At 35.2% G+C, this 26,452-nt stretch overlaps 1 pseudogene; it reads left to right on the plus strand.

The window, feature by feature from the left end:
- Window positions 1–2,489: 2,489 nt before the first annotated feature.
- Window positions 2,490–9,306, plus strand: LOC149569347 (serpin-Z2A-like; annotated as a pseudogene).
- Window positions 9,307–26,452: the final 17,146 nt, after the last annotated feature.

Raw genomic sequence — 26,452 nt, forward strand, 5'->3', positions numbered from 1 at the left:
CCCCCCACACACACACATACACACGCATGCACACACACGCGCGCGCGCGCACGCACACACACACACACACACACACACACATATTCAATTTACATCCATACATCACCTCCCAATATTCTTTCTATTTCTCTATTGTTTATTGTCTTTCTAGATAAGCTTAAACCATTAAGGTTTTGTTCACTTTAAGTATATTTTCTTAGCATCATATTTTTGTAGATTCCTTTGCATCAAACACATTGATATCAAAAGACCTCTTTAAATATTCTAATGGTAGGAATGCACTAATTTGAAAATACCTTATTAGAAGGAACTTAGAGACCACAAAGACTTGAAGAAAAGTTGTTCTAGAAGGAACATTGAAACCCACTTATCACAAGATCACATAAAAAAAAGTGAACTTTAAAAGATCTTGAATGCTAACTAGAATTCAAGTTAGGGGCTAGCACCTCTTCTCTCAAGAAGCTAAAACCAAGAAAAATCCACATAAGACCACCATTAAGCTCATTCCAAATGTTAATATCCACCTTCATAAGATAGACCAACACCTTGATAGACAAAAAAAATGAGGCAAGCCTACAATATGGATGGAAGAAAGAACCACACCTCTACATGGATAGACTAGACCTCAAAAGAGGCCTCCTAGGAGAGATATATCATACCACACAAATATAGTTGTCCACAAAAGAATAAATAAAAAATACAAGGATCCTAAAAGAATATACAAACCAACTCCACAAATAGATCCCTTAGGTCATGGAATAAAATCTCAAAATAAGTCCTACACAAACTACAAGTAGGAAGTTAAAAGACATTCTAGAACACTGGACCAGGAAGGTGCCAAAATAAATCACCAAAAGGAGGTCCACACTAAATCAACCCACATACACCTTGAACATGAAGGAAAATCCACATCAAATAATCTCCCATAAAAATATAACCCCTCCATGAGAAACCACCCTTCTCCCCCAACCACATCAGAGAATATAAGGAAGACCAAACCTAACAAAATCCTTTGACTCCTAGAAGAGGAATATGTGAAGAAAAGAAAAAATACCACCTAGATCAAACATAAGGAAGAAGTGGAAACCCTGGGAAAGAAAGATATTGAACAAAAAATAGAGACAACCCTAGTTAAGTAGTACCAATGAATAATATAAACAACAAGACTCCACTAGACCATCTTCCAACACACTTGTATATACACAAATTAAGAACACAAGATGAGAACATGGCAAACAAATGAGAAAAATAATAAGGGGAATCTAGAGAAGACAATGATGAGAAGAAACATAGAGGAAAACACAAGTTTTATAGGTAGAGAAAGAAAATATCCTACTCTTATTTAAAGACGAGTGGAAAAAGAAAAGTTAAGTCAAAGAAAAAGGCCACTATGTTGATCCTCAAAAGTCAAGAAAGAAAACCTAGCCTTGATTATAATATACCTTTTTTATTATTTTTTTTTTATGGAAGTTAGACTATTTTTGAATAATATGCTAATTTAAAGTATTTATTTCTAAATTTACTAGTACAATACTATAGTACTTAACTATATATATAGTTTTTGTGTGATCAAATCTAAATAATTATAAAGATTTCTCATTGAATAATGTTATATATTTGGAAGGCTAAGTCACAAAGAAATTAATTATTAAATTTACCCTTAATAAATTATATGGAATGAAGAAATACACATCTTGCAAATTTTTTTAATAATGTTTTTATTATTATCTCAGTGACTAGAAAATTAAAATAATCACAATTTTGGTCTTAGAATAAATATAATAAATTGAAATATTTTCTTAATACTATGTAAATTTAAAAATTAATAAAACTTAAACAATCCAATTAGTAAGACAAAAGCAATTATTTTTTGAATTAAATTTATTACATAGACCAAAATGATTGCACATATATATTAAATACAATATATTTGATTTAAAACTTCATGATGGACAATTGAAATGATAATAATACACAAATCTCGTGAAACTCTAATAAGCTCAACTCATTTTTCTTCACACAACTTCAAGGGAAAAGACCCCATTAGCGATAGGGAGACTATTAACCATTATTATTTTTGTAATAGATACCAAATAATTATGTTTAAAAAAATGAGAACAGGTGGAAGTTAATAGACAATTACACATGTAGTTGATCATTTTTTAACTTTTTTGGTTGGTGATTGGCTCATTTGTGCACTACCAAATTGAGATGTTTCATAAAGACTACTAGAACATTTAGCCACAACTATAAACATTTTTAGTGAGCAACCATTGGAGCTGAACATAGTGTGGACTTTTTAAAGCCAAAGACTCTTTCGCAGCAATTATAAAAACTAAAAATATCACTAGAAATCTTAACATTTGTGCATACGACAAAATTAGGCCTGCAGAATACAGATTTCAAGACGAGATCCCCAATGCCTTTCGTGCTTTCTGTTTATTATTAAACACATTGTACTCAAGCATACATTGATCTGTGAAAGAAATATGGATATCCACGCTTCAGTTCATCGTCAAGGAGAATTTTCATTTAGTTTTTCAAAGGAAGCACTACAAGAAATTGCAGATGAGAATAATAACTGTGTGTTTTCTCCGCTGAGCATATCTTTTGCACTGAGTTTGGGTGCAGGTGGAGCGAAGGGTACAACATTGGACCAGATTTGCTCTTGTCTTAACATCAAAGATGTCGATCAGTTGCATCAAGTTTCTTCTGATCTCATTAATGCAGTTTTAGCAAATGAAAGTCCTCATCTGACATTTGTGAATGGAGTATTTGTGGATAAGACCATTACGTTGAAACCCAATTATAGAGATACTATGCAGAGTCGATATAATGCTCAAGCTAGCTCCGTAGATTTTGTCAGCAAGGTATATTTCTGTGTATTCCTTTGCTCTCCGTGTGTGAAACATGAAGTGTGATAGTCCTAGAATTTATTAACCCGTGTTTGAAAAGTCTTTGGTGTAATCTGTAGTTCGAATATTTTTGAATGGCAAAATTAAAAGTTATGTTGCGAAGTAACGCCTAGAGTGTAAGAGATCTTGATGCATGGTTTGTACACATGGATATGAACATTTAATGGTTTACTTAACCTAGATCAAATATAGCATTTCACATTTATACTCCATAAATTTCAAGAAGTTCTTTTTCTTAGTATATTTATTTCAGCTACCCATAGCAGAGAATATATGACACAATTTACCATTTCATCTATTTCACCTGACTTCTTCTGCTTTAGTTGACTTTATCAGCCAAATGAAGTAAGAATGGAGGTGAATAAGTGGGCAGAAAATGAAAGCAAGGGGAAGATACAAGAGCTTCCCAATTCTTTAGATGAAGATACCAGGCTCATTTTGGCAGATGCTTGTATTTTAATGGCACATGGCTGGAAGAATTTAAATCCTCTACAACAAAAGAAGGAACTTTTAATTTACTGAATGGGGAGAGTGTGCAAATGCCTATGATGATTACTAGAAAGGATCAATTTATCAAAATAGTTGATGAATGCAAAATTCTATGCCTTCCCTATTTGCGAGGACGAGGGAAAAGGTCCTTGTCAATGTATATTATACTACCTAATTGTTGGAATATTAAATGCAATGGTTGTTTGTCCCTAGAGCCAAACACCCACCTACCACCTGATGGACTCCAGAACAGATAGAAACAATAACTGCGGTGGGTGAGTTTTTGAAATCAGGAAAGAGGGGGAAAAGTATGACAAAAGGAATGTTTTAGATTCATTCAAGTGATTTCAGCAGATCAAAAATTTAGCAAAGAGTTGCAGAGCAGAGAAAGAAGAAAGAAGTTGATTAGCAGATCAGGCGTTGCAGAGACAGAAGGAAGTTTGTGTCGTGTTTCCAGTTGCACGAGTTTCCTCTATTCATTCTGTAAGTTCGTTATTGTTGGATTTGTCCTGTTGAAGCAGTGATTGCTCCAAGCACCAATGTATGCAACCATTAGAGCTGCAAGTTTAAAGTTCATTGAAGTTTGAAGTTTTACCAATTTAGGGTTATTTTAGGGTTTTTTGGTTGAAGCCAAATGCTCCAAGATTTTGTAATATTTTTAATCATAGTTGAATAGAAAGCAAGTAGGCATACTTGAATCCATTGTTCTTCTTCTATTCATTGCATTTGAGAAGTTTTTTTAGAAGCTTCAAGCTTTGGCTCTCTAATTTTAATGGTGGAAACATTCACATTGAAATTTCTCTAAGTTATAAATTTTTCAATTTGAGCCAAGCTCACTCGACATCCATTGTTGCCGAACATTGCACTTTGTGTGCCTAGCTTACTCGACTTCTTCTACCTGTCACTCGGCAATAGTTAGTGCCAAGCAAACTGTTACTCGACACCTTCACGTGCTGACCAAACTGTCATTCAGCTCCTTAAGGAGCCGAGCAAACTAGCACTTGGCAATAGTTAGTGCTGAGCGAAGTTTTAAGTTGTGATTTATTTCTCACATGGTAATAGAGTTTTGAGGCCCCACATCCATAGTGAGTTAGGGCATTTATTTTCTTGGGATATTTGACATGGTAGTAGATACAGGAAAGATATGGCAGTAGCTACCATCCTTTAATGGAAAAAATTATGATACATGGGTAAAGAAGATGAAAACCATAATGGTTGCAAATGATTTGTGAGAGTTTGTAGTTAATGGGTTCAATGATGTGACAGACCCAGCTCAGTATGCTGCTCTCACAAATGCACAAAAGACTCATTTGAAAGAGTCAAGGAGGAAAGATGCAAAGGCATTAAGTTTCAATGAAGCACCAATGACAAAGACAATTTTTCCCAAGATTGTAGCAACAAATTATGCAAAGGAAGCTTGGGATATCCTTGAGATGAACTTCAAAGGGACTGATAAAGTCTGTACAGTAAAGCTACAGAATATAAGGAGGGAGTTTGAGAACCTTCAAATGAAGGAAAATGAATCAGTTGCAGATTTCAGTTCAAGGACCTCCAATGTGATTAACCAATTGAAGTCAAATGGAGAAGACTATCAAGAGAAGAGGATAGTGTAGAAGATATTGAGGAGTTTACCTCATAAATATGACAATTTGGTCATGACCATAGAAGAGGCAAAAAACCTCACTATTTTGACAATGGATGAGTTGATGGGTACTCTTCAAACCCATGAGCATAGGATCAAAAAATCTGCATCTTCTTCTTCTCAAGAGTAAGCATTCAAGGCTCAGTCAAATTCAAGAGGAAGGGGGAGAGGAAGAAATGGCTCAGGCAGAAATGGCCCCTGGTATGAAGCACAATTTGATGAGCATTGGTCAGCTCATTCAAAATGGATACAAATTACTGATGGAGAATGACACGTGTGTCATTCATGAAAAGGATGGGAGCAAGAACTTACTTGCAGTAGTTCAAATGACAAAGAACATAATGTTTCCTTTGAGGATAGAGACATGTTTCTCATCTCAAGTTGGTGCTACACCTCCCACACAATCAGCTCTAAGGAGTGTGATTGAAGACCCCTCATGGCTATGGCACCTCAAGTATGGTCATCTTGGCTATGCTGGTTTAAATTTGTTGTCAAATAAAAGAATGGTAGAAGGTTTTCCACGTATAGGAAATTCATGTGACAAGTGTGAGGCTTGTATTTTGGGTAAGTAACATAGGCTTTCCTTTAATTCTAAAAATTCTAGGAGGGCTAGATATCCATTAGAGTTAGTGCATTCTAACCTAGTCGGTCCTATGCAAGTTAGTTCCATTGGGGGGAGTACTTATTTCATAACATTTATTAATGATTTCAATTGTAGGACATGGGTGTATTTCTTAAAGAATAAATCTGAAGCATTTGATAAGTTTTTTGAGTTCAAAGCCTGGGTTGAAAGAGAATGTGGACACTATATCAAGGTTCTAAGATCAAATAGAGGAGGGGAGTGTACCTCCAATTCTTTTGTAAATTTTTGCAGGAAACATGGCATAAAGAAAGAGCTCACAACCAGCTACACACCACAGCAGAATGGAGTCGCTAAAAGAAAGAACAAGACCATTGTTGAAATGGCAAGGAGCATGATGAAAGAGAAAGGTCTTCCAATTGAATGTTGGGGAGAGGCTATGGTAACAATAGTTTACCTAATTAACAGGTGTCCTACAAAGGCAGTCCGTGATAGAATTCCAATGGAAGCATGGTCACGAGGAAGATGGACAGTTGAACACTTAAGAGTGTTTGGATGTGTTGTATATGCACATGTGCCTAAAGAGAAAAGTCAAAAATTGGATGACAAAGGTGTGAAGTGCATCTTCACAGGGTACAACTCAGAATCAAAGGCATACAGATTTTATGACCCATTGAACAACACGATGATTTTCTCAAAAGATGTAGAATTTCTTGAAAATCAATCTTGGTATGGACAAACTAATGAGTCACCCAGTACCTCAAGTAAAGTGCCAATTATGAGTGAAGAGGATGCTGATGAACAACAAGAAGGAGCAGATAGAAGAAAAGTCAAGCAACCTTAGTCATTGCCGAGCTCCTCTAGGCATGACCAAGTGTCAGTGAAGACCGAGCTGGTCGGTAAAGTAGTAGTAGTGAAGATTCTGATCCCACATTCTCCTCCCTGTTACCAAGAAAGACCAAGAGTCTTAGTGACAAATAGTAGTATGGTAGAGATTATGATGAGACATATGCCCCAGTTGCAAGAATGGAAACAATGTGTGCTATCATAGTAATTGTAGCTCAGCACAAATGAAAGGTATTTCAAATGGATGTGAAGTTCGCCTTTCTAAATGGTATATTGAAAGAAGTCTATGTGGAATAGCTACCTAGTTACGAAGTTGCAGATGAAGAACACAAAGTATATAGATTGAAGATAGCTCTTTATGGGCTCAAGCAGGCTCCACGGGCATGGTACAATAGGATTGACTCATATTTGATGAGCAATGGCTTTAAAAAAAGCAATGGTGAGCCTACTCTCTACATCAAGGTAGCAAATGGTAATGTGTTGATTGTTTTCTTGTATGTAGATGATTTAATTTTTATTGGTAATAACAAGGCTCTAATTGGTGAGTTCAAAGAGGCCATGAAAAATGAATTTGAAATGATAGAACTAGGTCTCTTGAAGTACTTTCTAGGCATAGAAGTAAAACAAATGCATGATGGCATTTTCATCTCTCAGAAAAAATTTGAAAGGCAGATCTTGGAGAGATTTAAAATGCAGAATAGTAAGCCAGCCCCCACACCAATAGAAATAGGTCTGAAGTTGAGCAAGGAAGACTCTAGCAAGAGAGTGGATCCAACACTATACAAGAGTATGGTTGGAAGTTTAATTTACTTGACTGCAACTCGGCTAGACTTGATGCATGCAGTAAGTTTGATTTCCAGATTTATGGAAACACCAAAGGATTCCCATTAGCAAGCAGGAAAGAGGATCCTAAGTTATGTGAAAGGTACCAAGGGATTTGAAATTTTTTATACTGCATCAAATGAATTCAAGCTGGTTGGTTACACTGATAGTGATTGGGCTAGAAGTATAGATGATAGGAAGAGCACTTCTAGATACATGTTTCATATGAGATCGGGTGCAATTTCATGGGCATCCAAGAAGCAACCTATTGTTGCTCAATCTACAACAGAGGCTGAATACATAGAAGAAAATGCAACAACATGTCAAGCAATTTGGCTAAGGAGGATCTTGACAGATTTGAAGGAAAAGCAAGAGGATGGAACTACAATTTATTGTGACAACATTTCATCAATTGTATTGTCCTAGAATCTAGTCTTCCATGGGAGAAGAAAACATATTGAGATTAGATATCACTTTATCAGAGAGTTGGTGGAGAATGGGGATATCAAGATGGAATTTTGTAAGTCTGAGCAATAGCTAGAAAATATTTTTACAAAGCCATTAGGAATTACAACTTTTGTACACCTAAGGGAGAGCCTTGGTATAGTTGATTTGGATTAGCAATGATCCTTGTTTTTTTGGCTTAGGACAAAGGGGGAGTGTTGAAATATTAAATGCAATGGCCATTTGTCCCTAGAGCCAAATGCCCACCTACCACCCGATGAACTCTAGAACAGATAGAAATAATAACTGTAGTGGGTGAGTTTTTGAAATCAAGAAAGAGGGAGAAAAGTATGACAAAAGGAATGTTTTAGATTCATTCAATTGATTTTAGCAGATTAGAAGTTTAGCAGAGAGTTGCAGAGTAGAGAAAGAAGAAAGAAGTTGATCAATAGATCAGTCGTTGCAGAGATAGAAGGAAGTTTATGTCGTGTTTTTAGTTGCATGAGTTTCCTCTATTCATTCTATAAGTTTTTTATTGTTGGATTTGTCCTGTTGAAGCAGTGATTACTCCAGACACCATTGTATGCAGCCATTAGAGTTGCAAGTTTAAAGTTCATTGAAGTTTGAAGTTTTACCAATTTAGGGTTATTTTAGGGTTTTATGGTTGAAGTCGAATGCTCCCAAATTTTGTAATACTTTTAGTCATAGTTGAATAGAAAGAAAGTAGGCATACTTGAATCCATTATTCTTCTATTCATTGCATTTGAGAAGTTTTTTTAGAAGCTTCAAGCTTTGGCTCTCTAGTTTTAATAGTGGAAACATTCATGTTGAAATTTCTCTAAGTTATAAATTTTTCAGTTTAAGCCGAGCTCACTCAGCATCCATTGTTGCCAAGCATTGCCCTTTGTGTGCGAAGCTTACTCGACTTCTTCTTGTGTCGAGCTAACTTGACACCTACTGCCTGTCACTCAGCAATAGTTCATGTCGAGCAAACTATCAATTGGCACCTTCAAGTGCTGAGGAAACTGCCACTCGGCTCGTTAAGGTGCCAAGAAAATTGGCACTTGGCAATAATTATTGTCGAGTGAAATTTTAAGTTGTGATTTATTTCTCACACTAATGACATCAATGGTCTACCTGAAATGGAGAAAAATCTTAATCTTACTTTTATGGAGAAACATCTGTCAACAGTAACCGTAGTAGAACTACATAGTTTTCAGCTTCCTTGCTTCAAGATATCATCTAGTGTAACTGCAACTGAGATCCTTAAAAAAATGGGATTGGTGTTCCCCTTTGCTGATAATGTAGATTTCGATGAAATGGTTGAGTTTAATGGCAGCGTGCAACTCAACATTTCAGCTATTCTCCACAAGTCATTTGTGGAGGTTGACGAAGTGGGCAACGAAGCAATGGTTGTCACTGCATTCACATTTGCCAAGCTGATGTGTGTGTGTAAGTACCCAATTGAGGACTGTTTAGAGGATCATACATTCATGTTTGTGATCAAGGAAGATACAACTAGAGTTATCCTCTTTGTTGGGCATGTACTCAATCCATTGGAAAGTTAAGCTTTTTTCTACAATTTGACAATTAAAATCATTTTATGAAAGGTGCACAAAATAAGAACACACGATGATAAGTATTAGCTGATCTAAGGTTGCTTTGATTAGACAATTGGATATTATTATTAATTGAATTACCGATGTCAGCTCTTTTTGAATTACTAGTTGTTACCCCAAGCATTTTCGTGGTCTTATACTTAAATAAAAATATATATCACTTTCTTTCCTTAATGCATCAGTTGCTGAGGTACTTTCTAATCTCATCCCGATTTTATGGGCTGTTATATACAGTTCTAAAAAGTAAGTGCTTTTATTTTTTGAGGAATGAATAGTGTATTTATTTTATCATTAGACCTTTCATTTGATGAAAATAGATTTTAAAGTTCTTTAGTATTAGACATATTAGAAATTGTTGGAAACTCTTCTAAGAATCTTCATGAAATTCGATTATTGCTATTTTGAGGAATCTAATAAATCCATAAGGATACATGTTTTATAAGTTTTGGATAAAATTAATTCACACCACTATGTAATCCTTCAATTTCAACTAAACTGCAATGTCCCTTGTGTGTTCTTGTAAATCTACACAATAGAGATATGCGTCATCAAGCTGATATAACTAAACTACTATTTGGTTTCAAGTTGTTATGCTTCTAGCCTACAATTAAAAAAACTACCAGTGTTGTCAAACATATTATGGTTTCCTCAGCTGCATAGAAGGTAGCTGAGTCAAATCTAGTGTGAATTCTAAAGACTTATACCAGCGTACAGATAATGGAAGCCCTCTATATATAGAGAGGCATTGTAATGAATTGTTGTGGCAGTCAATTCCCTAAACTATTTGTTTTTCTACCTTGTTTATATAAGAAATATAATTTCACAACTCAAAAATTTTACTTTGTAAACTGGGGATGTGGAGTGACAGGTAGTGGTTTCCGAGTGAGCTCAACACATTAAGGGGCTGAGTGGAGTTTTCTTGGCAGTAGTGGATGCCAAGTTGCTCAGCAACAATGTGACTCAAGAGAACTCAGTCACCAAAGAAAGGTGGAGCTCGACAATAGTACACGAGTGCACTTGGTCAATGAAGGAACCAAGTGACATGGTTTACTCAGTAGGGAAGCTTGGTTAGACTAGAAACCAAGTGAACTTGGTAGCCACCTTGATAGGCTCAGCTATAACTCGGTAAGAACAACAAGACTTACACTAACCGAGTTGTTAGAAGGAGAGGATATTTTACAAGGGAACTAAGCAAGTTAGCAACAAACTTTCTATCTAATCTATTCCACCATTCAAACACAAAAATAACAACAAAGAACATGCAACTCTGAACTTCTCAAATACTAAGCACCATGCATAATGAATATAAAGGAGACAATAGTGAGCTTAAGAAACTAGATTGACTAGTATGCCTACTTGCTTGCTTTCTATTCATAAACCGATTCAACTGAATACAAATCTAGGAGCATAAGGCTTCAACTAGAGACAAAATACTTTAACCTACATCTTCTACTTGAAATATAAACTTACAACACTATAAGGCTCCACATACAGTACTACAATAATCACTACTCCAAAGGATGATAAAAAATGAACTTACAAGGAACAAATTGATCCTGTGCTACTTCAACTCTGATCCTTTGTTGTTCCTTCTGCTTTCTGAACTCTACTTTAATTATTCTTCTCTTCTCTGATCTGATCTACTAATCTCCTCTCTACACCTTCTATATGTACAAATGAATGAGGCTTCATTCCTTTTTTTCTTGTTTCAAAATATTTTCCCTCTCTTTTGGATTTTCAAACTCACCTACTGAATTTTATATTTTGATAGGGTTGGTGGGCGTCTGCTCTAGGGACAAACGATCATTTTTAAATTTCTAACACTCCCCCTTTGTCTCAAGATAAATAAATAAACAAGGATCACTCTTGATCCAAATCAACTACACCAAGACTCTTTCTTAGGTGCACAAAACTTGCTATGCCCGAAGGCTTAGTAAATATGTCTTCTAGCTACTGCTCAGACTTAAAAAATTCTATTTTAATATCTCTATTCTCTACCAACTCTCAAATGATGTGATATCTAATTTCTATTTGCTCACTTCTGCCATGGAAGATTGGATTCTTAGACTGTGCAATTGAGGAAATGTTGTCATAGAAGATTGTAGTTCCATCCTCTTGCCTTTCATTCAAATCTATCAAAATTCTCCTTAACCAAATAGCTTGACTTGTAGTTACATTCACTGCTATGCATTCAACCTCTGTTGTATATTGAAAAAAAGTAGGTTACTTCTTAGATTCCCATGAAATTAGACCTAAACCCATATGAAACATGTATTTCAAAATGCTCTTCCTATCATAGAGGCTTCCAACCCAATCACTATCAGTGTAACCAACCAAATTAAAATCATTATCTACAGTGTAAAAAAGGCCCAATCTCTTGGTACCATTCACATACCTTAGGATCCTCTTTCCCACTTACCAATGGGAATCCTTTGGTGTTTTCATAAATCTAGAAATCAAACTCACTGCATGCATTATGTCAAGCTGAGTTACTGTCAAATCCATTAAACTTCCAACCATACTCTCGTATAATGTTGGATTCACACTTCTACTACAATCTTCCTTGTTTGACTTTAGACTTACTAATGTTGGTGTTGGAGATGCCTTACTATTCTACATTTTGAATCTTTCCAAGATCTAATTTGTATATTTTTCTTGAGAGATAAAGATACCATCATGCATTTATTTTACTTCAATGCCTAGAAAATACTTCAAGAGACCTAGGCCTATCATTTCAAATTCATTCTTCATGGCCTCTTTGAACTCAAAAATTAGGAACTTATCATTTCCAATGAGGATTAAGTCATCTACATATAAGACAACAATTAAAACTTTACCTCTTGCTACCTTAGTGTAGAGTGTGGGCTCACCATCACTTTTGCTAAAGTTGTTGCTCATCAAATATGAGTCGATTATACTAAACCATGCTTGTGGAGCTTTCTTGAGCCCATACTGAGCTCTTTTCAATCTATACACCTTGTGTTCTTTACCCAAGACTTCATAACTAGGTGGCTACTCCACATATACCTCTTCTTTCAATACAACATTCAAGAAGGTGGACTTCACATCCATTTGATATACCTTCCATTTGTGTTTGGTTACAATTTCTATGATAGTATGCATGGTTTCCATTCTTGCAACTGGGGCATATGTTTTATCATAATCTCTGCCATACTGCTACTCATACCCCATGACCACTAGGCGTGCCTTATGCCTATCAATTTTTCCTTCAAAGTTGCACTTGGTCTTGTAAACCCATTTCATGTTAATTACTTGTTTCTTGGGAGGAAAATTAGTTAGTTGCCATGTCTCATTTCTTTCAATAGAATCTATTTCCTCATCCATGGCATTACACCATTTCTCTTCTTTCATAATTTCTTCAAAATAGATTGGATCACTATGAGAAAATAGTGCAAAATTGACACTATCATCAAACTTTTCATCATATCTTTCTTCTTGGTATATCTTCCTTAGACTCATAGTATTTTATGGCAATAGGGAGGTAAGATTGGGATCTAAATTTTTGATATTGCTACTGCTACTATTTTGCATGCTATCTCTAGACTGTCTTGAACTACTAGGAGTTGAGACTTGGTATGTTTGATGATGCTTGCCTTTTTTCCTTTTTCTGCAACTATCTAAGTGTGTTGCTCCATCATCTTATTTATCACTAATGTTATCTTCTTCTTCAATGGTCAACACTTTACTTGAAGTTCTTGAAGATTCATCTACCAAGCCATCTCATGACTAATTTTCAAGCAACTTCACATCTAGTGAAATGATGATCTTCTTGGAGTTTGGATCATATAATGTATAGGCCATGTATTATAAGCTATAACTAGTGAAGATACACTTCACACCTTTGTCATTCAGCTTTTTCCTTTATTCCTTTTGCACATGTGCATATGCTACACATCCAAACACTCTTAAGTTCTCAACTATCCATCTATTTCTTGACCATGCCTCAAAAGGAATCTTGTCATGAACTAATTTTTTAGGACACTTTTTTAACAAGTATAGTGTTGTTGCTATAGCCTCTCACTAATATTTAGTTGGGAGTTTCTGTGCTTTCATCATACTCCTTGCCATCTCAACAATGGTTCTATTTTTCCTCGTAGCCACTCTATTTTGTTGCAGAGTATAACTGGTTGTAAACTCCTTCTTCATGCCATTCTTTTTATAAAAATTTACAAACAAATTGGAGGTATACTCCCCTCCTCTATCCGATCTAAGGACCTTTACATAATATACACATTCTTTTTCAGCTAGAGCTTTAAATTCAACAAATTTATCAAATGCTTCAGATTTACTTTTCAAGAAATACACCTATGTTCTATGACTGAAATCATCTATGAATGCCATAAAATGAGCACTCCTCCCAATAGAAGTGGTTTGCATAGGGACAACTAAATCTAAATGCACCAATTTGAATGGTGCCCATTCCCTTCTAGAATTTTTAGAAATAAAGAGAAGCCTATGTCACTTACCTAAAATACAAGCCTCACACTTGTTACATGAATCTACAATGCTTGACAAACAATCTACCATTTTTTTCTTGGATAAGAAATTTAAACAAACAAAGCCAAGATGTCCATACCTGAGATGTCATAACTTGGAGGGGTCTGTAATCATGCTCCTAAGAGTTGATTGTTGATGTACTATTGTACATACATGCTTGAGAGCTGCAACACTAATTTGAGAAGAGAAGCATGTCTCTATCTTCAAGGGGAACATCCAGTTCTTTGTCATTTGGACTACTGCAAGTATTCTCTTACTCCCATCCTTTCCATTAATGACACACTTGTCATTTTCCATCAGCACCTTGCAACCATTTTGAATGAGTTGTTCAACACTCCTCAAATTGTGCTTCATGCTTGGGGGAAAATATAAATTTCAACTATCTCCTTCTTCTCACCTTTCTTGGTGCGGACCATGATAGATCCTTTGCCAACAATGGGAATGGTTCCATTATTTCCCACTTTAATTTTAGGCTTGAAACTTCTATCAATCAAAGAGGATAAACTTTCATTACCACTCATGTGATTGTTGCAACCACTATCCAAGTACCATACCTCAAGGCTGCCTTCTTCACCAATGTTGCACATGATGAACATTGTGGGATTGTTTGCATTTCCCATATTTTTACCAACCACATTTTCATTTTTTCTTGACTGATCACCCTACTTCTTCTAGTATTTTCTTGTATAAGGCCCCAACTTATGACAATAGTAGCATTCTACGTTACTCTTATCGGAGTTAAAATTCTTCTTACCTCCTCTAGATTTTTTTTGAGAGCTACTTGCCCCCTCTTGATTGCTTGCTCATCCTGAACTTTCTGCACCAGCATTCCTTTGACCATTTCTTCCATGACCTCTACTTCTTGAGCCTCTACTAGTTTCATTTCTTCTGGTCCCACTACCTCTTGAATTCTCTTGAGCCTTAAAAGATTTTTCGTGGGAAGTTGTGGCTAATCTATTGATCTGGTGCACTTGGGTTTGAAGAGTTCCCATCAACTCATCCATGGTCAATGTGGTGAGGTCCTTTGCTTCCTCAATGGTCATTAAAAGATTGTCATATTTTAGAGGCAAAATATATTCTTTATAATCCATTTCTCTTTGCACTCTTCTCCATTTGATTTTAGTCAGTTTATCAAAGTGGAGATTTTTATACTGAATTTTGCAATCGATTCAATATCCTTCATTTGAATGTTCTCAAACAACCTTCTAATCATCTGTAGCTTCACTACTCAGACTTTATCAGTCCCTTTAAAATTTGTCTCAGGAATGTCCCAAGCTTCCTTTGAATAATTTGTAGCTGCTATCTTGGGAAAAATAGTTTTTGTCATTGCTACCCCAATCAAACTTAATGTTTTTGCATCCTTTCTTCTTGATTCCTTCAACTAAGTCTTCTGAGGGTTTGTGAGGGTAGCATACTGTGCTAGGTTGGTTACATCATCGAACCCATTCATCACAAACTCCCACAAATAATTAGCAACAATGATGGTTCTCATTCTCTTTGCCCATATATCATAATTTTATGCATTAAAGGATGGTGGTTGTTGCCATATCTTTTTTGCATCTCCTACCATGTCAAGTACCTAGAAAATAAATGCCCAAACTCATGATGGATGTGGGGCCTCAAAGCTTTGATACCATGTGAGAAATATAACTTCAGAAATAAAAAAAATTCTCAATAGATTATGGATGCCGAGTGATAGGTAGTGGCTGCCAAGTAAGCTCAGAATGTTAAGGAGTTGAGTGGATTTTTCCTAGCACCAATGGATGTCAAGTTTCTTAGAAAAAAATGTGACCTGAGAGAACCTGGTCACCAAAGGAAGGTGGAGCTTGGTAAAAATACAAGGGAAACACTATGATTGAGTGCACTAGGTCAATGAAGGAACTGAGTGACATGGTTTACTTGGCAAGGAAGCTTGGTTAGAATAGAAACTGAGTAAACATGGTAGGAACCTCGATAGGCTTAGCTATAACTCAGTAAGAACAACAAGACTTACACTAACCAAGTTTTTAGAAGGAGAGGTTCGTTAACAAGGGAATCGAGAGAGTTAGCAATAGACTTTCTATCTAATCTATTCCAGCTTTAAAACATGAAAATGATATTAGAGAACATGCAACTCTAAACTTCTCAAATACTAAGCTCCATGCTTAATGGATAGAAAGGAGACAAGAATGAGTGAAAACAATTGGATCAAATAGTATGACTACTTGCTTGCTTTCCATTTATAAACTGATTCAACTAAATACAAAAATAGGAGCATAGGGCTTCAACTAGAGACAAAATACTTTAACCTACAACTTCTACTTGAAATATAAATATACATCACTACAAGGCTACATACAATAAGTCCTAGAGAAATCACTTCTTCATAGGACTATCAAAAATGAACTTACAAGCAATGAACTAATCATGTGCTACTACAACTCTAGTCCTCTAATGTTCCTTCTACTTTCTGAACTTTGCTCTAATTATTCTTCTCTCCTTTGCTTTAGTATGTCAATCTCCTCTCTACACCTTCTATCTATTCAAATGAATGAAGCTTCATTCCTTTTTATCTTGTCTCAAAATATATTCCCTCTATTTTGCATTTTCAAACTCACCAACCAAATTAATTGTCCTATTTGGGTAGGTGGGCATGTGGTTCCAGGGACAACCGATCATTTTCAAATTTCTAACAAGTATCTTTATAATTAAGTGTTTATCACTATTATAATTTTATTGTTTCCTATTATTTTCTCTACTGACAACATATATAGATCAATTTTTCATCATGGTATTAGAGTTCATTTGAGTCTTGGGCTGTGATATGTTTATTTGAATGTGTGAAGCTCTTATCATTCTATAAATTTAAACGTTTGTTTACAGGCTACAAGAGTATGCCTAAAGGAATTCAATGTTTCTATTAACAAAGTCAAGCTAGAGAAGATTATGCTATGGTTAAAAGTCATTGTAAGCTTTGTTCCATTGAAATAGAAGAAGAATTGATGGCGTTTTGAGAATGAAGAAGCTTAAACTTTCATCGATCCCCACTAAAGGAGATCAAGCCAACTACTTATGAGAAGACTAATTTCCATTTTCTTGTCACCATAAACCATATTTAAGCATTTAATTAGATGGAAAGTCATCATTATGGATTATTGTTTATTGCCAACATGGATCTTTTCCATAGGAAGGAACGTGATTCAAGGAAACCCTATACATGCCAAATAAGGTGTTTAGAAAATCATATTATGTGTGAAGTAAAAGTGCAAAAGCTTCTAGATTGCCTCGATGAGAGGGTAGACAATTAATCAAGCTTATAGAAAAAGTAACTTTAGTTCTAAATCTACAAGATCTTAATCAAAAAAGAGTAAAATAAAAAAAAAGAGTCATGATTGAGGTAAGAAGTGAAGTGTTCTCACAAATTTCAAATGTTTTTTTTGTCTATTAAAAAAGTGTGCTTGGTTGCATAGTTGAGTTGATAAAAGGAAAACTTGGAAGATATAAGTCCTATAAAGTAAATAAGGGAAGTCTATTTTTTTGGTTCAAATGGGAAAAACTAGTAAAGTTAAAAAAGAGAAGACGCCTAATTTAGAAGAAGAATTAAAGAAGGTAAAGAAAGAAAATATAATTTTGCTTTGTGAAAAAAACTTTCTAGAAGAAGAATTGATAGAGTTAAGAAATGAAATGAGAGTATAAAAGTCTAATTTTTTAAATTGGATTAGTGTTTATATAGAGGCAGATGAAGACCTACAACAAATATTAAAGCTATTTGATGGCATGACAAAAGGAAATGAACAATTAGAGAGAAAAATGAAAAAAATAGAGCAGAATGAGTTGTTAAAGGATGAACTAAACCAATCACTTATTGAAAGAAATACAGATGTGAAAACAATATCAATATGTGATATTTCATGTAGTACAGAAGATTTTGAATCATCAATTGATAAGTGTGATTTTTCTAAAGATGATAAGGAATGTTAAAGAGATAGAAATTTATGTTAACAACTATTATTAGTTGTGATACTAAGAATGATGGCTTGAATATCATGAAGAAAATGGGTTATAGTGGTAAACCATTGGGAAAACATGAACAAGAAATTAAAGAGCCTAATGAGAAAACCAAGAGACCAAAATATGAAGGATTAGGATATTCAATCGATAAAAGAAATGATCATATGGGTTCAAGTAATTTTTCTCAATGGAAACAATATATTCAGTGTTCAAATTCCAACAAGGAAGGACACATGAAAGATAATTTTTGGGATCTAAATCCATGTCATCTTTGTGGTTTGAAGAATCACTATGAAAATCCATGTTGGAATAGAAAGTGTAAAATAAATCTTATGGAGAAGTGCTTAACAATGGACTTTGGATGTGGCTATGGATCAAGCTGGAAAAAGATAACAAGTATGATCAAAAATTTATTTAAATACAAATGTTCAATTGCAAGAAATAATAAAAATCTATCAAAGTGTGAATTCTCAAGAAAAATTAAAAATGGTTTGAGAAAATTGGAATCATTCTCAAGCAAGACATCCATCAATAGTGATATTTCATAAAGAAGAAAACCCTAGAGATGATTTCCCCATCATTGATATTCGCAAAAAGTCTCTAAAGGGTTTGTAGTAAGCCAGTACTAGCTTAGGTAAAAGAAATTTAAAAAATTGTTGTTTGAAGGGTTTTGGGTAAGCCAAAACCACTTGATTGGGTCAAAATCCTAAAGAAAAAGGAATTGTATCAGTTTGGAGAAATCCCAAATGTTATGTGCGAACCAGTTAAAAACCCAAAGAATAATGAATAAATGAATAAATTTGCTAAAGTGATATTCATATGAGCAACCAAAATCCATGTTTTCAATGGGTACGTAAGAAGGCTTAGTGTTACGACCCATCCAATTTGATTTTTTTTTATAATAATAATTTCTACCACATAATAGTGTTGAATAAATTAATTCACACCACCACATAAGCATCTAGTTTAAACTAAATTGCAATTTCTATTGTTTGGGCCTATAAATCTACACAATAGAGATCTACATTATCAAGGTATCATAAGTAACCTTCTATTTGTTTTCAAGTCTATTATGCTTCTAACCTATGATTCAAGAAACTATCAGTACTATCAGTATTGTCAAATTTATCAATGTTTCCTCAGCCACATAGAAGGTAGTTGAGTTAACTCCAACATGGATTCTAGAGACTTCTACTAGCATATAGATAATGGAAACCATTTGTATAAAAAGAGAGGCATAGTAATGCATTGTTGTGGTACTCAAGTAAATAAAGTATTTTTCTCTACCTTGTTTCAATGTCATTATAATTAAGTATATATCATTGTTATAATATTTATTATTTCCTATTAATTTCTCTACTGTCAGCATATCTAGATCCATTTTTTATCAAAAGGACTATAGGAAGTATTAGCTTTCATAACTGACTTTCAAATGTAAGTTTGGAGAGTTGATCCAAAAAAATACATTGGTTGTGAGGTAAGGATCAATGAAAGGAAATTGAAACTAGAGTACCTTATCTCTACATTCGAGATAGCTTTAAGTGGTAGTTATGAGGTCGATGAAAATATTACATCAGGTACCCACATTTTCTCTAAGAATATATTGAATAAATTGGACTTTGAAGATCTCCCTAAAATGATAGTAGGAGAAGAGGTTCTGTCTATATCTATTCCTAATGCAAGACTTCATAACTACTACTCTAAAAATGCATGACCTCATATGCTAGAGAAAGGAGACAAACATATATATATATATATATATATATATACATATATACATATATGCGCACACACGCGCACACACACACACACACACACACATATATATTTGTGTGTGTGTGTGTGTGTATATCTTTCCCTTTATTGTTCCTATTACTCCATTATTTAAAACTTATTAATCAAATCTTTCTCTCCCTTATGATATGCTTCTTTGTTTAGCAACATCTTCAACTCATTCAATCCCTTTGGGTTTACTCCATACCTTGGAACACATTATATCCCCCTTTGACAACAATAATCAGCAATATTACATCAATCAATCCTTCTAACTCACATATCTCCTTTTTGTCCCATCTTCATTCTTTTAAAAACTACCAAATCACCTTTAAAATGAAAATTTCCTATATTTTATAAGAGAAAAAAATGAATTTGAAGGCAATTTTGAGTTGATTTAGAAACACAACATTGATATCCATTTATATGAATCATACAAAAAAAAACTAAAAAAAATAACTTGCTTAGCTGACACAGGCTCGTTTGAAGCCCCTTTAGGAATCTTCTTGGCAAGACATGAAGCTAATGAAAAATTTCCAAGTGCCTTCATTTGAAGCCCCCATAGGACCACCCACATAACCCTACGAAACTAGAGAAGTTACCAATGAGACAAAAGGTAGAGGAAAAGACAAATTTTCTAGGCAGAGAAATAAAATATCCTATTATTATTTGAAGATACATGGAAAAGAAATCCTTAATGAAAAAGGCCACAAATAGACAACAACATGGAATACACCACTATGTTCATCCTCAAAAGTCAAGAAATAGAACCTAGCCTTGGTAACATGGGAAGGCCTAAAGAAAGCTATGTGTTATGAAAGTTTGTACCAAAAGCCCCAACAACTATAGAACCACTAGAATCATAAAATTTACAAGATGCTCCATCAAGAATTGAATTATAAATGATATCACCTGTTCATTTCAATTGGAATCTTTTGGACAACGTGATTACAATATACCTTTTTAATTATTCATTTGTTATGAAAGTTAGACTATTTTTGAGCAATAAGCTAATTTTGAAGTATTTATTTCTAAATTTAATAGCACAATAGTATAGTATTAATCTATCTATAGATTTTTTGTCATATTGAATCTAAAAAATTATAAGATTTTTCCTTGAACTAATGTTATATGTTTTGAAGCCTAAGTCAAAAACACATTTATTATTAATTTTATCTTTAATGAATTATATATATTGAAGAAATACACATCTTGAAATTGTTTTTTTAATGTTTTTACTATTATCTTAGTGACTAGAAAATCAAAATAATCACAATTTTGGTATTAGAATAAATTTAAAGAATTGAGAAATTTTACTAATACAATATAAATTTAAAAATTAATGAAACTTAAATGACCCAATTATTAAAGAAAAGACCAAAATAAGCTCAAATTATTTTTCTTCACACAATCTTAAGGGAAAAGACCCTTGACAGCGGGTCCATTAACCATTATTATTTTTGTCATACATACTGACAAAAAATGAGAACACATATCCTAATAGCTGATTATACATGTACTAATTGTCGAGATTTTTTTATCTTTTTGGGTTGATGATTTCACATTTGTGCAAATTACTATTGGAACATTTCATGAAGACTAGTGAAACATTTAACCACAAGTACATGCATTTTCAAGTTAGCAACCATTGGTTTTGAACATAGTGGGCAGCGGGTGAGAGTTTTGAAATGACACTTTTGGAGCACTATGGGGTCCACATTCCCTATAGAAAGAATCATGAATACCCAAAAGTAAAAACCTTAGCTTGTGAAGGTTCACCAAAAGGAATCAAAAAAATTGGACTTAGAATTTAAGAAATCTAGACACACAAAATCAACTTGAACAACTACTATAACTTTTCCCCTATATCTATTATCCTTAAGTGTGAAAAGCCTTTTTCAATAGAATGTTGACAACAACTTATTTTCTTTACAAAACTCATCAATCTCTTGCCCAACATGAACATCGAGGTAAAATTATCTATTTGTGCATATTATCACGAAGTGTGAAAAACCTCTTTCAATACAATGTTCACAAAAACTTGTTTTATTTACAAAACTCGTCAATCTCTTACCCAACATGAACATCAAGGAGAGTTTCTATATTTGTGCATATTATCCTAAAGTGTGAAACCTCTTTCAATTCAATATTCACAACAACTTGTTTTCTTTTTAAAAAAACTCATCAATCTCTTATTGAGAGCATCTCCAAGTTTGGGGCTATGGGTGACATCATCATCTTAGGAGTCTTTAATGATAGACTAAATATCTACAGACCCCCTAGTATGATAGTGGGTCCAACTTGATTTGTACTAAATGGGATCCTACTATTTTGGGGCTTTAGAGTTTGTCCAAGGATCATAGTGGACCTCTAACTTGCTATGATTGCCACCTTCTCCAACTCTGTGAGACCTTTGATCTAGTGATTTTGAATGGCCTCTCTTGCTTCTCGAGTTCTGAGTTTTTTATGTGTTGGCCTCATAGTGGGTGTGTGAGTGTGGTTGATTATATCCTCATTGTTGCTTCTTTCCTCCCTCCATCCAAAAATTTACTATCTCCCATCTTTCCCTAGCAGATCATGCCCTCTCCCTAGCCTTTCGGTTCGCATTTCTTCCCACCCTCTACCACCCATCTCTAGCCATCATTCCTAGAACCATCCTCTTACCCATTTCTATTTTGAGGATAGTGATCAATACCTCTTCGTTTTCCATTTGAGAATATTCCTCCACACTACTAGCTTCATGGATCATAGTCAAGTGTCCACCATGTCTCACTCACTAGCTACTATGATTTGGGAGTCAGCTCTCCTCTCTATCCCTCACCACTCCATTTCTAGCACTCCTAGATCCATTTGATAGAATACCTATCCCATGAACTAGTGGTTTGATGATGCCTGTAAAACCTTCCACCACTCTTTACACTCAGTTTTTGATACTCATTCCCCCACTTTCACCAAGTTACAGCTCTCTTACAAATGCTTTCTTCACCATAAGAAGCAATTATTTATTGCTTCACAGGGTAGATCCCTCCATGACATGCTTGTTTAGTATCCCAAGTTGTTTTGGTGCATTATGTTCCCCTCTTGTAACCAACCCTAGTTCACCCCTGACCTTCACCTCCTTGCCTCTCATGTCTCTACATTGTATGATATCCCAAGTTAGCTCACTCCCCTTCCTAGTCCACTCCCCCATTGTCACTTATTTTCTATCTCCAATATTTACAAGGCCATCAAACTTTTGAGATGCAATAGGGTGGCTGATGAGGAGGTTTTTCAGGTTGAGCTCTTCAAGCTTGCACCACGATCCTAGACCCTTATCTCTCTAGAGTCTTTAATAGAGTGGTTTGTTTTGGTTTTACAAACTCCTGGTCAAGACATGTTATTTACCCAATCCATAAGTGTGGGCTAACTTCTGATCTTAGAAACTATAGGACCATCATGATTGGGCATACATTTGCCAAAATTTATGCTACAACATTGAATACTATTTTATCTAGTGACCTTGAAAGGAGGAATTGCAAGGCAAAGGGTCAAGCAGGATTTAGGGTAGAATACCAGACCATGGATCATATTTTTGCACTGTGAGATATTATTGATGAGTCTCAACACTACTTGAAGAAAGTCTACTGTTGTTTTGTGAATTTTTGTAAAGCTTTTGATTCCATCCCTAGAGTGGCCCTTTTTCAGAGGCTGAGAGATATTGGTATTTCTAAGATCTTATTGACAACTGTCATGAGGTTATATGAGACAATGGTTGGTAGACTCAAGACCACAGAGGGCCTCTCCGACCCTATCCAGAGCACCATTGAAGTGAAGTAGGGTTGCCCTCTCTCACCCACCTTATTTGGGATCTACATTGATGAGCTCAAGGCTTTTCTCAGTGACTCCTCACTTCCAGGTGATGGTTGTCATCTACACAGGTATTGATCTACATCCTTCTCTTTATTAATGATGTGGTTCTTCTTGCTTCTTCTCCTAAGGGTCTTCAAATGATTTTGGATAGACTTGCATCTTTTTGTGACATGAGATAGCTAGCCATGAACCTTGAGAAGACTCATGTTATGCTCTTCAATGATCTGAAGACCTCACATCTCCATTTTGACTTCCAAGGTTGGGAAGTTGAGATTACATCACCTTAAACATACCTTGGGGTTAAGTTTTCCAGATCTCGTTTTAGCTTGAGATCAGCCAATTAGCTTAAGATTAGTAAAGGGTTGGGTTCCCTTGCCATGCACGAGAGACAATGCTTTGGACACCACTTTTAGAACACATCATCTAAGTTATCCCTCCTGGATTCCTTAGTAAGACCCATAGTGCTTTGTGGTGCAGTGGTTTGGGGTCCTTCCCTTTTAGACTTGGATTGGGCCATGATCGCGTGTACCTAGACTCTACTCCTCCATTGGATTATTAGATGTCATAGATCTACCCTCCACAATATTATTTTGGCTGAGTTTGGAGCTCACCCATTTAGGCTTGCAACCATTTTTTACCTCATTTAGTTTCTCCACCATATTTGTGGTTTTGCAGACTCAATTGAAGGCCAACATAGATACCTTTATTTAGCCCACTACTCCTCAGTTGGTATTGTAGACTCTAATCTAGCTATTAGAGCCTGCTATTGGTATGCTTAGGCTACTATCTTTCTGAGTTCAATTGGGATTGACATCATCCATCTCCCTCCATACCACTTTTCATTAGATGCTCCAACTTATCTACTCCTCCCTCGGTAGGGGTTAAATGGGCATGTCAAACTTAATATCTATAGGTAGTATATCATACAAAATTGGGTGGATCCTTCAAGGGGACTACGTTCAAGGATGGCTTTCTATGCCAAGCACTTCTTAGACATCTAGGATGAGATTATTGTTTTTCCTAAGTACTTACATAGGTATTGGAAACATGCCTTGTGCATCTCCCTTGGCTCCTTCAGGGTGGGCTTGCACAAACTCTAGATTCAAGTCTATCACCATATTGCTAGAGAAGATCGGGTGTGCACACTTTGTGCCTTAGCTAAGGCTGAACCTAAGACTCATTTCCTTTTCAGATGCCCCATATACTATGAGATTAGATGGAGATTTTATTGTTTGTTTAGATATTGTAGATCCCTCTCTGATTTTTTAAGGTACATCGATCAGCGTTGCATTGTACTCTATCTCTATGCGTCCTTATAGCTTCATGATCATACTTTACAACTTTAATTTCCCAGGAGTCAGGCTCAGAAATAGCTTATTATGACCTTCTCGCCCTTAACTTTAGTTCAAGCTGTGAAGCGTCCATATATTTTCCCTAATACAAACCTTTCTAGATCTGCGAGACTCTGCAATGGACCTCTTCCCTAGCAACACTCCTCTCATTGCACTCATAGCACTCAGCTTTATCACAGGGCCTTTAGTAGCCGCACTAATTAGTCATTGTTGGAATTTTTCCCTGTGGGGATAGATACCTAATCTTTTTCGTGATGTCTCTTGCTTTCTTCTTCTTCTTCTTCTTCTTTTATTGTACTTGTTCTTTTGTGGACACCATTTGGTGCTTCGGTCACAACCTGTTTCTTCTCATCCTTATAAATCGACATTATTGTTGCCACCTGTCCAAAATTTTATCTTTTATAAAATTCAAATTAATTTTGATTGTAACTAATTAAATTTTAGTATTTTTTTAAAATTTATTTAAAAGTGTCAGTTACGGGGGAATATGTTAGTTAGGGATGCATTTTCTTCATCTCTACCCTATTCTGCTTTGCTTGGCATGGGAGGCATTTCACTGCTATCATTTTCATTCAGATTTTCATCCTTAAGAAATTCTATTTAGTGACAAACAAGAATTAGTGCTTTCAGGACTTAGTTATAATGCCGATTCCTAGAGATGGGGCATCTTCTTCTTCTTCTTATATTCTTCTGGTTCAACACTTGATTGAGAAGTGTTTGCTATTTAACTTGGATCAGAAGGAATGTATTGAGGCCCTTTCTAAGCATGCCAATATAGAACCCACCATAACTGTCACTGTTAGGAAGAAATGAGGTAGTTAAAAAGAATTGGGAGCCTCTTGGAAAGAAAATACATGAAGATCTGGAAGGGCACAGGTAGCAAGAGGATGGGAAGAGTAAAGTGGGCGAAGTAAAGACAACTAGCGGATTGTCCAGGTATCTATCAATTAGAAAATGAGCTTGGAAACATCGAACTACCAAGTTTCCCTTTTTACAATCATTGAACCCCATGTTCTCATTTAAGAGCTTGAATAATAGGAATAGTTTTTGTCCTATAACGGTAACTTGTGTATTGCTTGTATGCTCTGCCTTCTATCGTTGTGCTGAAACCAATAGTTTATGGTGTAAAATTTACTTGACTCCACTAAAATCTCTTCTTAAAATGCAACTTATTTCAAACTTTGGAATTTCCTTGTGCGGATTGTTATTTGCTATTGTCTTTTATCGTGGCTCTCTCTTAAATCTAGTCCACAATATGCAATCGTTGGAGCATATTACTGTAGGTCTGTACTGTAAACAAGAACGTTGCTCACAGAACCCTTACACTTCTTGCTGATACAATTATTGTTAAAAAATGTCCTGCCTTTACCTACACAAAAATGGATATGCTGTTGTTAATGTCGTGTTGCTGAACTTGATAACTGTTAATGCCGAACATTTTTACCATTGACCTTCACGTAATGCTGAACCCTTAATACATTGCTTCCTCAAATAAAAACAAGTTAAGAAAACCTCGGTCGCTATTCTAAGTTAAAGGAACATTGATGTTGGAATTTAATTTGAGACTGTAGAGTTGAATCGGTGATGCTGATTTGGTATTCGAACACTAATGA

The sequence above is a fragment of the Cupressus sempervirens genome, chromosome 3, assembly GCF_028749045.1.
Source record: "Cupressus sempervirens isolate cs-2001-9-10 chromosome 3, ASM2874904v1, whole genome shotgun sequence".
NCBI classification, from domain to species: Eukaryota; Viridiplantae; Streptophyta; class Pinopsida; order Cupressales; family Cupressaceae; genus Cupressus; species Cupressus sempervirens.